General features: G+C 33.5%; 1 long non-coding RNA gene and 1 pseudogene across 1 annotated transcript; both read right to left on the bottom strand.

The window, feature by feature from the left end:
• Nucleotides 1-1,487: 1,487 nt before the first annotated feature.
• Nucleotides 1,488-12,726, bottom strand: LOC127839595 (cardioacceleratory peptide receptor-like; annotated as a pseudogene).
• LOC127838606 (uncharacterized) lies at nucleotides 3,889-7,330 on the bottom strand. Its single transcript, XR_008029875.1, has 2 exons — nucleotides 4,439-7,330; nucleotides 3,889-4,016 (listed from the first exon to the last, which is right to left on the bottom strand). It is a non-coding gene; the product is annotated as an uncharacterized LOC127838606 (long non-coding RNA).
• Nucleotides 12,727-15,076: the final 2,350 nt, after the last annotated feature.

Here is a 15,076-nt window from a genome sequence, read left to right as displayed (position 1 = left end):
TATTTATAATAGTTCACGTGTATAGGGTTATGAGAAGAATCACACAATTGAAATGTTTTGCTTTCCCTATGCTCAATGCTAAATAAAACATGCTAAGCATTTCTTTCAAGTGTGTTGAGCAAACTCTTTCGGAAATAACATGAATCAAACGATCACGTTACTCGATATAACTGACGAAATCATGTATAGTGTGCGATGTTCGTTTTTAGTTAAACGTTGCGCCGTTGTCAACACTGTTGTGATTGTCTGCCTACCTACTCACACTTGGAAAGCAGGTTTAAGAGCTGGTTTACTGGTACTACGTCGAAATGTGTATGCCAGGAACTGACAATTTCCCTATTTGAATAATATGTATAAGAAATCTGGCCGTATAAAGTAGTTCGTTACCAATACCGCACAATAAAGGAGGACGGGCAAGACATCGAACTCTGATTTGTCGTCCAGCGATCTACAAACTGAACTCGTCGATCCGAATGTAATGCAAATATTTAGTACATACAAACGTAATCGGTTGTTACACAGAGTGCATTTGCTTGCTTACGTATAACTTAACTTGTGATATACATAAAATATATCCATCGCTGCAAATGTAACTTAACTTGCCGTCGGTAAATTGAGTCCCATACAAAAGCTGAGCACATTGAAAACTTACTCATATAATGTTCATTTCACGTGAGATACTTTTTTTACGGTACAGCTGTCAAACAAGTACATCACTACTTAATAAGTTCTTGATACACAATAAACAATAATAATGTTCTCATATTGAGCACATACTGCTAAACGCTTGTTTCTTAAACAAACGAAAAACAATAATCAAGAATATGTGCTAAAAGTCAACATTTTTGGATTTCAAATACTTTAAAATGCTTTCAGTTGTTACCAAATAACTTTTACAGACTTAGGGCTATACTGAAATGTATGTACTAGCTCAAATATACAGGTATGCTAAATGCAATTTCTGTCAAACGCTTTTCATTATGCACATTATCAAACGTGCTTGAACTTTGACGCTTTTCACTTCGGAATGTGTCAAGCAATATTTGTTCCGATGGAGTCAATTTCCAATTTGCCAATGGTAACCCGGAGGACCTTCGCTCGCATAGTTTGCTCTGTGATGGAAATACTGGCGGAAGTTCTTCTTCAACGATAGTGAAATCACATTTTCTGGAGAAACATATTCCATAAAGACAATTCCAAGTGGTGCCAGTTTTGGATTTTGCTGTCAAACATGTTCCGGACGACCCTTCACCCCCGGCGTTACTAGATTGCGCATTCGAACGAGTAAACAACTGTCTCTTCGGTCGGCATTTACAAAGACACTCCCAAAGGTTTCTCAGAAAAGGCAACTTCCTATAGGGAAAAATTAATAAACGTTATTACACAACTAAACAAATATATAATTTAATTAAGGTATTTTCACAAATTGGATTGTTGTTATGAGTTGATTTGGAGATAAAAAGGTCTAGTTCTCGACCAGTTTTTATGTCAGTTTATACAGAACAATTTACATGTAACACATGGTTGCGTTAAGTGTAATACAATTATTATTTAATTAAACATACTTTAATATACTGTTAACAAACAATAGTTTAGCGTTCACCGTATATAAGCATATCCGTGTTCCAAATATTCCGTAGATTATCGGATTTGCCAATGAGTTTAGCGCAGCCAGACTTTGGATGAAGGCTGTTCAGCGGCTCGTGTCTCTGACACCACAGTGTTTCTATCTGTGTACACGTTAACAAGATTTAACACAAAGTAGGGTGACCTGGAAATTACGAACGCTGAAATAAAACAACGATACATGTATGCTAATCATATTGGTGTTAAAAGTCATATAATAATACACCTATACGTTTAAATTGATCGATTTTGATGGATACTAGTTCGAAATGCAGAAACACTTTTAAAATAAAGTATTCAAAACCAGTCAATAGCAACATAATGAAAGAATGTAATGTGTATTCCCTTTCCAATTCATTTAACACACAAACATAACAAACGCATTACAGAATAATCTTGCTTAGATTAAAAAAATATGTATGTATTCATCCGCTGATCGAGATTGCGTTGTATGTGACATGATTGTGGTCAAACAAGCTGTTGCTCCTGACCGATTATGATGATAAGCGTCATCTTCACCGTTTTTAGTTTTGCCTGCGGAATGATGCCTTTATTCCTTGCCCGATGAGTAGTTTGGATGTCTAAAAACAAGTCCATCGCACATTATTAAATGTTACCAAAAGAACCAAATGCTCTGGTAGCAACCACTAACCATAAATTAATATACATGATATAGGTTGATTGCATTCGCCCTTTCGATTTTAAAGGCAAAATGTCGTCCAAACAAAGGATTTGAAACAGTAATTTAATGACGAAACTCCATGTACAATATAAAAAAGTGAAACATATATACATAAAGCGTGTATTTTAAAAGGAATTACATGCAAACTGTAATACTAATGTTGTGGAAATACACTATGGACTAATAAAACAAAATAGTTTTCAAAAGGTAAATATTTTCCGAAACAAGATGTGGCAATAATTAGTTGAGACTTATGTTTATGCATAAATATTGGCTTAAATCACTTACTGTCGTCACTATCGGATGACGCATTCCTCGTCAGGCCCCTGCCTTTCCCCCAGAGCACGCGAACGATAATCGTGTAGGACGAGATGATGATCGCTGCTGGTATTATATACGCAGCATGGCAACTAATGTGATGTAAACCTGTAATTTAATATAATATTGGGTTATTAAACGAATGCCTTCGGATACATCATTTTAATTACACTTAATATTTTCTCTTAGCAATTTATGACAACACGCCTTTTTACGCACTAAAACGTGCGGCCACCCTGAAACAAAACAGGTATGTGTTTTTACAGCCGATATGATTTGTACATAGTTGCCAAAGTACATTTAAACGGTTTGATATTCATTTAGTTCAAGGCAACCAAATCGTCATATAACTAGAAATATGTTTATTATCAGAAATGCAAAATTTACATATAACAACATATTAAATTAAACAACTGAATCTTATTCAATATACCTGCAAATGCCAGCGCTCCTGCAGCGTAATTATGCAGTATGAGTCGCCATTGAGGGTTACAGTGTCGAACAGGAAAAACGAGGGAATGGAGAGAATGCCGGAGCTGATCCAGGCACCGTTCGCCAATACCCGGACTGTAGTTGCTGAATTGTAATAGAATGCAGTATGTGTGTGTCCATCTATATGCACTATATACTTTTAAAAGATACTAAACACTAATTTCTTGAAAGTATGCTGTATTATTGCGTGGCAAAATGAATTAACTGGTACGATTACACATATTGCAAGAGTAAAATATGTCTGACATTGAGATCAAAGTCACCGGGCTAGGTGAACGCTTTTCACTTGATTTAACTTTGGCGAGAAGCATTGACATATTTATTTCACACCTACACGTCTGTACTATTTCGACCATCTGCAACAGTTCATGGAGTAACATACCATATATTATAACATGGTACCGTCACAAAAGTAAGTATATTCTAAGGAAAGCTGATACCGGTTTGCTATTTGACTGCATTTTTGTACGTTCTTTTCACGGTGCTGCACATCAAACAATTGTGTGAATATATGCTCTGCTTGTTTGTTTTTTTAATTCTTTAAATACTTAGTAAACGAAGACACAACGATTTTTAGTCCATATCACTTATCAAAAATATGCTTGTCTCACACCTACAGACAGATTCCTCTACGAGCCAATGTATTTTACTCATAGTTATGAGTAAATTTATTATTCTCTATTCTCAAAATACAATTAAAATCTCATCATCTTTATAACCCATATCATCATCATTATCATTATCATACAAATAATAAACCAAAGACAAAATAGGAGTGAGTGCTTGTATTTGACAGGACTTTCGAATAAAACAAAGAGAGAATACAAATAATATGAAACATAAAATGAATACCCAAATATTCTCCACCACGTTATATACCTCTCGAACTGTGTTTTAACTGAAAAGATACAATTACAAACATGTGTAAAAGCAATAACAATAATTCAGTCAAAATAGGCACACTATGGCCTTCAACAACGGTCAACTGACCACACAAGCCAACTGGCTTATCAACATCAGGCACACTCTGGCCTTTACAAACGGTCAAATGACCACACAAGCCAACTGGCTAATCAACATCAGGCACACTCTGGCCTTCACAAACGGTCAAATGACCACACAAGCCAAACGGCTAATCAACATCAGGCACACTCTGGCCTTCACAAACGGTCAAATGACCAATCGAATAATGCACAAGAAAATTAAACAGATATAATAAAACAATATTTACAAAATTAATGAAAAAAAAATAAAACGGAAATAAAAAAATATCATAATCATAATCCTTTTAATAATAATAACATACTACATAAACCATACCTTTATGTTCTCCAATACTTAATATACCATTCGTACTGTCCAGTTACTGCACTGCAAAAAATAAACTTGCAAAGATTGTTAATTCCATGTGAACATGCTTTTTAAGAAAATAAGGTCAACTCACAAAAGCCAACCGGCTTTCACACATCAGATCAACTTGCTTTAAAAAACGGTCAACTGACCATACAAGCCAACTGGCTCACCAAATGAGGCCAAATGGCCGTAAACAAATTGGTCCAATGACCACAAGGAACATACACACAACACAAACACAGAACTTAATAATACTCAAAAGCATTTCCAAATTATTTATATAATAATATATTATAGTGTCTTTAAATGTGCTACGAACAACACATCATACATTTCAAATCACACATACATTAATAATGACTTTTCACAAATCTAAATTTAGCGACACCGATAATCTGTCTTTCAAAGAATCTTTAACATATCCGTTCTTAGTGGAAACACTTTTTCATCTACCATGTCTTTGCCAAAGTCTATCCACAGTCTTATTATTGGCACTTATAGATGCTCCACCAGCACGAAAAGAATGAAGTTCATATTTAGAAGAAACATAACCCAATAGACTTAACTTCTTCTTAAAACTATCATTTATAGTAGAATAACTTATATGCTTATTATTAGAAATCAATTTGAAACAGTGTTTAACATTACACAAATAAACTGGTCTAAACACATAATCAGTAGATGAACATGCAATATCTGCAACACACAAATACTTTTCAAACAATTTCACAGATGTGTCTGTATTAGTTTTTGCAATCAGAACAGTATTACTCTCTCTTAAAATGTCCGTTTTTGACTTTTCAACTTTAATATCACAATGCGTATCTAAAAATACAACATCTGATATTTTAACAGACAAAATTTCACTTATCCTAAAAAACCAGCATAAGATAAGAAAAAGATTGTAACGTCTCTTAAATACCCCAAAGAACAATCGCCCTCAGAAACAAAAGTGTGATAAAATTTCTTTAATATATCTGATGTAATAGGCTCTTTTTTAACTACCGGCTTTGCAATTCTCCAAATGCACCCAAATAAAATACATCATAACACTCCTAGTAATAATAATAACATACTACATAAACCATACCTTTATGTTCTTCAATACTTAATATACTATTCGAACTGTCCAGTTACTGCATTGCAAACAATAAACTTGCAAATATTGTTAATTCTATGAGACTTTCGTTCTAAGAAAGTTCGGTAACCTGACAACACAAGCCAACAGGCTTTCACACATCATATAGACTGGCTTTAAAAGCGGTCAACTGACCATACAAGCAAAGTGGCTTTCAAAATCAGGCCAATTGACCTTAAACAACTTGGTCCAATGACCACAAGAGACATGCACAAATACCAAACACATTTTACTAATGTTCTCACAATCAATACGTATGTTCTGCTCTTAAAATTAAAACTACCGACTTGACATTTGTTTTTAGGTTCAATTCACCAACACAGACATACTTTCAGCTACTGATCGAACCCTGGCTCAAAATTCCATGGCAATAGCATAAGCTCAATTGATATACTAGAACACTGTATTAATTTTGATTTACTAATTTGAAAACAACAAAATGCTTAACACACACAAATACAAAGCTATAGGTACTTGGTCGGCTGCAAAACTCATCAATTTTTGGAATTTTTACCCATCAAACAAATCTCAAAGAAAACCGCTATTGATGCAAAGTTGAATTTCTGTGACTCTAAAAGGAATACATGTACCATCTGAGAATAATCCCTGTTGCTGAATCTTTACTTGTTTTTGTTCAATTAAACGCAAAACCTAGAAACTCCTTCATTTTTACGTGCTAAACCATAACCATACTCTCTTTCTCTTCTAAATAATATGTATAGACCAACATCATTCGGTATTTATCAAACCTAAAATAAATTCATTCACTCAAAATTCGTTAATGTAGTATTATCCATTCACAAAATACGGTCAACTATTCCTCCTCCTCATCAATAACGTTAGCATCATCATCAACATTTATAACATCATCATCAATAAAATCATCATTATTAATCTTAACAAGTTATTTTCTAACACATAATTACACACACACAAAAAACAAAAACAAATTATACCTTTCGAGCTTCCCTCTTACTATAATGTTACACTATTCATTATTTATTCTTCGAACTGTCCGGCTTCTGAAAAAATAAACTTCGCAAACATGTGTAAATGCAATTTCAACATGTGTTTTGAGACATTTTAGTGAACTGACACGCAAGCAAACTGGCTTATACGCATCTGAAAAAATCTGCTTTCAACAAACTGTCAACGGACAACCCGAGCCAACCGGTTAATTTACATAAGCCAATCTGGACCTTAATAACATACATTTAATGTTCTCCAATATATATAATATCCTTCGAACAGTACAATCTTAACATTAAATAAAAACAAAAATGTAAATGTAAACGCACGTTTTAATAAGTTTGGTTAACAAACTACACGCGCTAACTGGGTTTATCCACATCTGGTCAACTGGCTTTTACCAAAACGATAAGAAAATTACACATGTAAACTGGCATTCAAAAAACGGCCAAACACCATAAAAGCAAAATGTCTTTACACATCAAGCCAACAGGCCACCAAACAAGAACAAAAACTATCACGAAAACAAAATGACTTATATTGCAAATAAATCCGGTCTACTTTTGTTATCATTACAGTACCTAATCTTTAACAAGAGCACCGCCTTGCGGGTGCAGACCGCTCATCTATTTTCTTTTTAAAGGTGAAGGGACTCTCATTTTCAATCACAAAGGAGGGAGGAGTGGAGTGAAGAGGGGTGTATAGTGTGGGGTTGTGGACATTTATTACATTATCTTCCAAAAAAGCGAAAAAAAAAAAAAACAATAAAAAAATCGGTGGGGGGGGTATAGTGTGAGGGTGTGGTGATAATTTGTGAGATGATCTTAAAAAAAAAAAAAAAAAAAAAAAATCAAAAAAAAAATTTGGGGGGGGGGGTGGGGGGTGGGGTGGGGGTATAGTGTGAGGGTGTGGTGGTCATTTGTGAGATGATCTTATAAAAAAAAAAAAAAAAAAAAAAAAAAAAAATAGGGGGGGGGGGAGGGGGGGGGGAGGGCACGGGGGATGGTTTGGGTGAAGTCTATTGTGGTATGTCAGGTAAGAGTAGTTTCATCAAAGTATCAATCAAATCTAATCATAAATAAAGAAGTTATGGCAATTTTAGCAAAATTTAATAATTTGACCTTGAGAGTCAAGGTCATTCAAAGGTCAAAGTAAAATTCAAGTTGCCAGGTACAGTAACCTCATGATAGCATGTAAGTATTTGAAGTTTGAAAGCAATAGCCTTGATACTTCGAGTGGATCGAAACACAAAATTTAACCATATATTAAAAGTTACTAAGTCAAAAAAGGGCCATAATTCCGTAACAATGACAACCAGAGTTATGCAACTTGTCCTTTTACTGTACCCTTATGATAGTTTGTGAGTGTTCCAAGTATGAAAGCAATATCTATGATACTTTAGGGGTAAAGTGACCAAAACATAAATCTTAACCAAATTTTCAATTTTCTAAGTATAAAGGGCCCATAATTCCGTCCAAATGCCAGTCAGAGTTACATAACTTTGCCTGCACCGTCCCCTTATGATAGTTCATAAATCTTGCAAGTATGAAAGCAATAGCTTTGATACTGTAGGAATAAAGTGGACCTAAACACAAAACTTAATCAAATTTTCAATTTTCTAAGTATAAAAAGGGCACATAATTCTGTCAAAATGCCAGTCAGAGTTACATTACTTTGCCTGCACAGTCCCCTTATGATAGTTAGTAAGTGTTGCAAGTATGAAAGCAATAGCTTTGATGCTTAAGGAATAAAATGGACCTAAACACAAAACTTAACCAAAATTGTCAATTTTCTAAGTATAAAAAGGGCACATAATTCTGTCAAAATGCATGCCAGAGTTATCTAACTTTGCCTGCCCAGTCCCCTCATGATAGTAAGTAAGTGTACCAAGTTTGAATGCAATAGCATTGATACTTACTGAGAAAAGTGGAACTAAACGCAAAACTTAACCAAAATTTGCAATTTTTTAAGTATAAAAAGGGCACATAATTCTGTCAAAATGCACGCCAGAGTTATCTAACTTTGCCTGCCTAGTCCCCTCATGATAGTAAGTAAGTGTACCAAGTTTGAATGCAATAGCATTGATACTTTCTGAGAAAAGTGGACCTAAACGCAAAACTTAACCGGACGCCGACGCCAACGCCAACGCCAACGCCAACGCCAACGCCAACGCCGACGCCGACGCCAAGGTGATGACAATAGCTCATAATTTTTTTTCAAAAAATAGATGAGCTAAAAATGCATTTATCTATGACGAAACTAAATTTAACAAAACCGATAAATGCCTTTCATCTAAGTTTAAAACAACAGTCTTATTGTCAACGCTCTTTTCAAACCAAATTTATACCACAATTTATCCAAAATATCGTAAATTGATTAGCACATATGCATGCACCATTATTGACACCAACCTTGCAGGGAAAACTTAACGTCTTAAATTATTATGAAAAATATAATAACTCTTAATATTTAATTCAATTTAGAGAATTTTCTTTATTGTATACAACAATAACATATAAACTGTTTATTCAATTTCCAGCGAACGAGATGTAATATATGCAAAACACAAACATGTTTCGAAAAAAGTTTACAAGACAAGTCTCTATAGCTGTTTCATAGATGAATAGATTATATATTTCCGTAATGTATCGATTTTTGATGTTAAATTCTTAATTCACAATTGGAAAACCTGAATAGTTTAAAGATATGTTCGCATAAATTTTCATCCGCTCATTATCATACCACGTCATATATCGCACACAACCATCGTGCTGAATTATAAGGAAAACGGCAGTTAATTGTTATTAATCGTTTGTTGAATTATACGTTTGGAACTAATACACAAACTTGTAACACATGTATTACCATATAAGGTGTTATATCTTAAAAACAATAAAAAATAAAGCAAGGTGTTCGTAAAAACATGAGGGAGAGTGATCTAACACTGCTATCAAAACAACCTGGAGTGACACACTATGTGGCCTTACCTATAAATAATCCTACCAGACCATTACATTTGCGACCTCTTTTTGGACTTAAATAGTTTCATTTTTACCCAATAATCAAATCAATTGATGTATCTGAATAGTTTGAACTAAACAAAAACAACAGCACAAATAAAGATATGGATCATGTTATTGAATATACTTATCATAAAAGTTAACAAGGAAAACAACCTGTGTTAATTTCAATCGGAATGTTGTTGCCAGTGTTATTACAATAAACAGAACCAACAAGTCTGACCTTTGTTCGAAGTTCCAGCTCACCATTCCGCTTCTAGCAGAGAATCAGTCCTCTCATCGAAAATCTTCTTCCGAATAATATGTATTTCGCAAATGAACGCCTAAACTACTTTATCACCCTTTCGTTTTCTTGTTTCATAACGTTTGCCTGTCAAATACACCCTCGAATGGCGACTCAATAGATGTGTAAATCATATATACCCCAAAACGAAAAACTCGTGCACTTTCGCGCTAAAACATGCATACAAAACCCGTGCATTATTCGCGCTAAACCATTACCATAATCTCTCTTCTAAATAACACGTAATAAACCATACTATACCGTATTTATCAAACCGAGAATAATTTCATTTATACAGGCTGTGCACAAATAGAAGTGTGTTTATACAATCATAAACGACCAATTTAGCAATGGCGTGTGGGCTATCTTAATTGAGAACGATACGTTAAGCATATTTATAGTAATACATCAATACTCAAAAACAACAAATATTTCGCAAAATATTTCGGAAAATAAAGTTAACCCATACAAAAGGCAATGTTACTTTCAGCAATAGCTAAATGAGCAACGCTAGATGTGGTATGGTAACATAGATTATACGAGATACAAAATGCTCGTTTTTAGTTTTTGTGGCACAATATATATTCCATTTTAATGTCTCCCAATGATATATATTCATACGACACACGAACAATTATATGGTGCATGGACATGTTATGAATACATTGTCCCTTAAAGAACAAAACAGATAATTTGTATCTTGTTAAATCTATGTTACCAGACCACATCATGCGTTCAAATTTTGGCTAATGACATAAGGAACATTGAATTTGTATGTGTTTATTTTTATGTTCGAAATAATATACGAAATATTTGTCGATTTTGAGTTTGTATGGGCTTTTAAGGAACACAAATACTGCTTTCGATGTAGAAATGTCAACTTGCAGCCCGTTCTTCTTCAGTAACAATCGTCGAAATGAAACATGTGATATACCAAATAGTCACATGCTGCTTGTCTTAATTGACACACAATACATATAAAACTAATTTGTTCACATAACAGGAGTATATATTTAATACAATCAACAGATAATTATCGTCTAAAGTGATTTGATTTCAAGAAATTAAAATAGGGCTTATCAATAGTTGTGTGTTTAGCGTTTTTTGATATGTTAGTGATCATACAAACGTTCATTTTGAGCCGACTGAATTAATTACCCTGATAACGTAACAACCAAATAATATGTATATTATATAAAGGTTTATTCCTTAAAGTGTGCAATCTGATTATTAAACGATAAACCTTCGAGTACAGAGTAATATTTGTGCCAACACCAATCTTACACCAATCATTCCACATAAGGCAACTTATGAGCCATTGTTATACACATATATGTCCTACACGAAAAAGTATATCTAACATTCTTTCTAGAAGCGGTTGTAACTTGAGTTATTTGATACTATACGTTTTCCAGACACTTTTTACAAACATACCTTGTCGTGTAAATTTCATCGGCCTTGCAATAGCGTCAACGCGATCTATGCTAAGGGCAACTATCATGAACGTTGACGCGTATATCACAAATACCTGAAAATAAAACCAATCCGTCTTATAATTTGAGTTTTTTATGGTGTATGTTTATAAAATGCGAAATTGAATATTTTACAAACAAACATAATACTCAACAGATATGGAGATTTATAAAAAATACACATATTATTCCTATATGTTGTGTCATAAATGTCAACGTGCTATTTATATTATTCAAATTCCAATTAAAATTATTATGAATTTTCGTCGCAAAAGGGTTAACGATGTTATATCAAAATAAAATGTTTCTTTGCCACAAACAGACAATTAGAAAGGACACAAAACTACCTGAAAGAAGCGGACTATTTTACATAGTGCGGGACCGCCATGCCAAACGATGAAACACTTCTCAGCAATCTCCACTGCCACGTGCTTTAGTCCCACCGAAAGATCTGCATACCATATTACGAAATTTAAAAAAATTCACATAAAATAATAAACTGTATACAATATATATGTAAACTAACAGAAGAAAACAATTGCAAATGCAATAAATTGTATAAGCAGTTCTTAAAATGTATTTCGAATATTTCACTCCAATGCTGTCTGTGCGCTCTTACATTTTGATTTGATGATCGTAGTGTTTGACATGTCCGCCTGAGAGTATAATCCATATGCAGCTTATGTGATTTATTGGTTCAATAATGTTGGATTATTTTTATTTAATTGTTATGTTGTTCCTTCAATTCAAAACCATTATTAGAAAATATGGCATACGGGGTTGCTGGTAGATATTGTGTATATGATTTCAGTGAACTCGTTAGAAACTCATCTAAACAAAATGACCATACATTTACCATTTAAACCTGTGATCATATGTGACAAACTATCGGTTAATCTTTTTATCATTAAAATACTAGCACTTTTATGGTATTCAGCCTTTTTGATGATAATAGTAAACATATAAAACTTTACACAATGCATTGATAACACGGCCATATGGAGCCCAAAAAGCCACTGCAGACAATTGTGATTAAAACAATGTCTGACTTGTATCGGTTAAATGAATTAATGAGTAAAATACAAAAGCAAATTGAAAAATAAGCTGCAGTAATCATATGATTATTGTCAAAGCATGCTACCTGCTATAGCAAGGTTCATGATGAAGATGTTCATTCGTGTTTTCGCCCGGTTTTCCGAGAGCGCAATCCCGACAAGGACAAATGTGTTGGTTACCACAATCAGGGCAAATAATGTCACCAAAAGTACCAGTTGAGGAACCTGCAACATTAATATTTATATTATACCACGTACGAATCGATGACAAAAAGCCAAGAGAAACAAAAACAAACGACGAGTATATCTCATTGATTAAAATATTATAATCATGTCACTAAGTGTAAATTTTTTTGCAGATATCTTGTCTATATACATTTAGCTTGCTACTGATTACAAGTGTCAAGTCAAACTTTGCTGACGAATTTCAAATGCAAGTGCGCATGTGCAAACATTTAACATGTGAAACACCTTATTATGACCCGGCATTTATAAGTACTGGTATAATAAACTAATAACACAAAGTAAATCTGCCTAATTATCAGTGAATGAACTACTGCTTACACCATTTTGCGTATGCTTTATTTGACTTATCGACGGTGATAATTTGTGCTTGAATATGATCATGATTATATTTAGAAAGTCTGCTACTTCTTTAATTATAGATGCATATATATATTTTCTCATCAATTTTAACAGACAATTTCGTATTTGGTTATTGCCTTCCATTAGCCATTTATGGGGTAAGTTAGTGCATCCGCGTTGCACCCAATTTAAATCTCAAATGTACGCCATAAGACTCGGCAAGGTATTTTACTTGAAATAAAAAACAACATAAATGCGTATTTACAATATAAAATTGATATTTCCTTCGGTCGCTGATCCTCGACCAATACCGGATTAGGTTGTCGTGCGCTATTGATTGGAATAATGTCATACGTCTATCTTACATTGTTCATGCATAATGTTAAACACTACACGAGCACATTATCGATTGTGTAACTTTTTTAGCATTTCTGATTATTGTTAGCGCCTCAAACAGCTCGCCAACGCAAAGTTTTAAACACGGACGCTCATTTATTGTTAATTCTAGTTGATAGTTACATATAGGCAGATATGTTTGCAACTACGAATGCATTTTCTTATATTTACCGGAATACAAAAATATTTAAAGAAGCGCATTTACTGATGTATCTTACCTTTTTTAATATGCCATTCTTCATACATGGACAAAGTAATAGCTTTAACTGTTTTGCTTATTCATATATATATATATATATATTATATTGACCACTCCAATGAGTTAAAACCGCATTTCTGTAATTCTTATGTTTGCTTTTATAACGCTGTGGGTACGTTCTAATATATATGAAAAGCAATTGTAGTGGTGAAGCTTACACAATGCATGTATAAATACATAAAATACTCATACCGGATGTAGATATACATATTCTTAGCTCTCAATCGAGTATCTTGTATTTATTGAGCACTCTATTCATGCATCTTTCTTGTTTGTTTAGCATCTCGTAAAATGAGTAGGAGTGGTAAGATAGATTAAGGGGACTAATCAACGTTTCTTTCGGAACTGTCACTCTGCAGGCGAATCCTCATAAATGATAATGGAAGCTTTCGGCTCCTCTCTATAACTAAATTTAATTGGGTAGGATACAAATATCGTAGAGGATCAATTTGATGTATTATTTTATCTGCAAAACTTAAAAACATAGCATGTATTGTAGGATAAGTTTGAAACCTGAATAACATATTCTAAAAATAAGAAGAAACAGCAAGAATAAATATACGACTGTCGCAAAGGGAGTGTTATTTGTTATCCTAAAGTGCCTTTTGTCGTTGACACAAACGATTGTGCGAGTCATACGATCTTAATACAACATATAGCTCAATCATTATATGTTCAGGATAAAAGTAACAGTATGTCGAACACTATAATTGATTATCTTTAATGGTTAACACGGACGCGACCTGTTAAACATTGATGAAATTATGCCACTTACGCAAACACAATTTCTGAAAAAGTTCAGTATTTATAATTGATATGCCCGACGCTTAAAACAGCTTACTATGCAATATGTAAACAATAAATTAATAGTTACTCCAACACATTATCGCATCAAACAATGAAGTTGAAAACATTAACAGATGCATACACTTGATAATAAAACGCATCAATAAAAGAGCACAACCTTCCGAAATACCATATTTAATTGACGGTATAATAATACATGTTATTAAAACGAACATCAATAAAATCAGCCAAACTTTCCAAAAGGCCGCGTTTTGATCGACAATATAATAACCCTCTTATGTTATATTCAGGTCGGTGTACATGTCTCTTAAGTGTAAGTGGGTTGCAGCGCTTGGGTAATAAAGCTCCGTGTTGATATTTCCATTAATTGCGAAAAGTTTTAGTTTACTTTTCATTTGTCAAGACACGCTTGAAAGAAACATAACATTATCAATATATACGTTAGAAAGTATATTGATAATTATCGTTTATGTAGTTTTGCATGAACACTTACATATGAATAAGTTCATATATTCAGTTTAAATATTCAGATATCCACACACAAATACACGTTAAGGTAGTGCACCTCTAATGGGCACATATCCAAATATAATCTAATTAATTATTTTCTTAATCAGCATC

Source organism: Dreissena polymorpha, chromosome 7 (genome assembly GCF_020536995.1).
Source record: "Dreissena polymorpha isolate Duluth1 chromosome 7, UMN_Dpol_1.0, whole genome shotgun sequence".
Taxonomy (NCBI): domain Eukaryota; kingdom Metazoa; phylum Mollusca; class Bivalvia; order Myida; family Dreissenidae; genus Dreissena; species Dreissena polymorpha.
Note: the sequence above shows the minus strand (reverse complement) of the source record. Positions and strands in the feature narration are given on the sequence as shown.